The sequence below is a fragment of the Bombina bombina genome, chromosome 6 (assembly GCF_027579735.1).
Source record: "Bombina bombina isolate aBomBom1 chromosome 6, aBomBom1.pri, whole genome shotgun sequence".
NCBI classification, from domain to species: domain Eukaryota; kingdom Metazoa; phylum Chordata; class Amphibia; order Anura; family Bombinatoridae; genus Bombina; species Bombina bombina.
The window spans coordinates 394,358,089-394,361,176 of NC_069504.1; positions in this window are offsets into that span (position 1 = coordinate 394,358,089).

Here is a 3,088-nt window from a genome sequence, read left to right on the forward strand (position 1 = left end):
AATCCTAATTTTTTGTTACAGTATAGTTACTAATTAAAATTAAAAAATCTTGATTGTTGATGATCTTAATCCTCAGTTTGCTTGTGCCCTAGAATTGCACTTTTCTACAGCCTTCCAAGCCTGTGTGCCAGGCCTACTTAAAAAATATTTACACCAATCATATTTGTTGTGACAGTATTCTAATAATTAAAAATTAAAATGTTTGGTAATAGTTGTTGTGAATCCTCAGTTTGCTGGTGCCATTGAATAGCACTTTCCTCCTGCCTTGCAGCCTGCTGTGAGCCAGGCCCACCTAGCCATTTGTTGCCAGCAATCATATTTCTGTTAACAGTATTGCAAAAATTGTCAATCATCACTGTTTTGACTGTCAGTAATCAGTCTCCTAGTGTCCTTGAATTGCATCTACCTCCTGCCTGCCATCCTTTTGTGCCAGGCCGTCTTGCCAACTATTTACAACAATCATAATTTTTGGTCACAGTATAGTTACTAATTTCAATTTAAAAATTCTTGATTGTTGATGATCTTAATCCTCAGTTTGCTCGTGCCCTAGAATTGCACTTTTCTACTGCCTTCCAAGCCTGTGTGCCAGGCCTACTTGAAAAATATTTACACCAATCATAGTTGTTGTGACAGTATTCTAAATAATTAAAAATTAAAATTGTTGGTAATAGTTGTTGAGAATCCTCAGTTTGCTGGTGCCATTGAATAGCACTTTCCTGCTGCCTTGCAGCCTGTTGTTAGCCAGGCCCACCTAGCCAATTGTTGCCAGCAATCATATTTCTTTTAACAGTATTGCAAAAATTGTCAATCATCACTGTTTTGACTGTCAGTAATCATTCTCCTAGTGTCCTTGAATTGCATCTACCTCCTGCCTGCCAGCCTTTTGTGCCAGGCCGTCTTGCCAACTATTTACACCAATCATAATTGTTGTCACAGTATAGTTACTAATTAAAATTAAAAAAAATTTGATTGTTGATCTTAATCCTCAGTTTGCTTGTGCCATTGAATTGCACTTTTCTACTGCCTGCCAGCCTGTGTGCCAGGCCCAACTATCCAATTAGTGCCAGCAATCATATTTCTTTTAACAGTATTGCAAAATTTGTCAATCATCACTGTTTTGACTGTCAATATGCAGTCTACTAGTGCCCTTGAATTGCATTTTCCTCCTGCCTGCCTGTGTGCCAGTCCCAACTAGCCAATTAGTGCCACCACTCATATTTATTGTAACAGGATTGGAATTTTTGTTAATCATAACTGTTTTGACTGTGATTCTTCAGTCTCCTAGTGCCATTGAATTGCAGTTTCCTTTCTCCCAGCGTGTGTGCCAGACAGGCCCATTTGCCAAATAGTGCCAAACAATCATATTTGTTGCCACCGTACTTGTAAGTTGTAATATTTTAAAAAATTAACAATTTGTGATTTTTAAAACATCTGTCTTTTTTGTTGTTGTCAGTCTCACAGCGTATACTGTGCCCACTTTCACAGTGCCACCACTCAATTGGTGTAATAGTATTGTTAGTGTCCATTTAAAAAAAAATGACAGGCAGAGGCAGGCCACCCCACAGGTTCCGTGGTCGTGGTCGTGGTGCTGTGATTCCTTTAGACCCTACAAATATGCACATTGTTCAGACGCCGGGTGCCAGGGGGGACGCAAAAACTTCTGAGGAGGACCTAGTTGAATGGCTAACACAGGACACCCAATCTTCTTCAGCTTCCGCTGCTAGTCCTCCTAACCTTGACGCACCATCTAAGTCCAGCTGTGCTTTGGGCAGGTCTCAAGTGACCAGTGCCACTCCGCCGCCTGTCGCCACCACCAACACTAGCACCACAGCTGCTTCACTTGATCTGTGACAGGAGTTATTGACACATCATTTGGAAGAAATGAGTGATGCGCAACCATCATTGTTAGAGGATGTAGATAATAGTGATCAGTCTCAGTCAGGCAGCATTGCCGACATGGAGGTACGGTGTGATGATGATGATAATGATGATGTTGTACCCGCTGCTGCTTCCTTTCTTGATGTTTCAGATACAAGTGAAGCGGTTGATGATGATGTGTCGGTGGATGTCACGTGGGTGCCTGCTAGAAGAGAAGAAGAAGAGGGGGAAAGTTCAGATGGGGAGACAGAGAGGAGGAGGAGGAGGAGACGATTTGGAAGCACGGGGAGGTCGTCTCAAGGAGCTAGTGGCACAGTCAGACAGCATGCATCGTCACCAGGGGTCAGCCAGACAGCACGCCGACGCCCATCAACGCATGCTGTTGCCACCACCAGAATTCCGTCATCGCAGAGCTCAGCAGTGTGGCATTTTTTTTGTGTGTCTGCCTCTGACAACAGCGATGCCATTTGCAACCTGTGCCAAAAGAAACTGAGTCGTGGGAAGTCCAACAGTCACCTAGGTACAACTGCTTTGCGAAGGCACATGGTCTCCCATCACAAAGGCCGATGGGAAGAACACATGAGTAGAAGCAGCACACAAAGTGAAAGCCGCCCTCCTCCTCCTGCTCCAGCATCTTCAGCCACGTCAACCAGTGCTGTCCTCCTTGCCCCCTCTCAACCATCCTCCACTCAGTCTCTCTTACGTAGCAGTTCCTGGTCATCTGCCCACAGTCAGGTGTCTGTCAAGGACATGTTTGAGCGTAAGAAGCCAATTTCTCAAAGTCACCCCCTTGCCCGGCGTCTTACAGCTGGCTTGTCTGAACTCTTAGCCCGCCAGCTTTTACCATACAAGCTGGTGGAGTCTGATGCTTTAAAAAAATTTGTATCTATTGGGACACCGCAGTGGAAGGTACCTGGCAGAAATTTCTTTTCATAAAAGGCAATCCCAAACCTGTACTCTGTTGTGAGAAAGGAAGTTATGGCATGTCTGGCACACAGCGTTGGGGCAAGGGTCCATATGACCACAGATAGCTGGTCTGCAAATCATGGTCAGGGTAGGTATATCACCTACACTGCGCATTGGGTAAACCTGCCAACTTCTGACAAGCATGGAATTCGTGGCTCTGCAGAAGAGTTGGTGACACCGCCACGACTTGCAGGCAGGCCTGCTGCTACCTCCTCTACTCCTCCTACTCCATCCTCTTCCATAA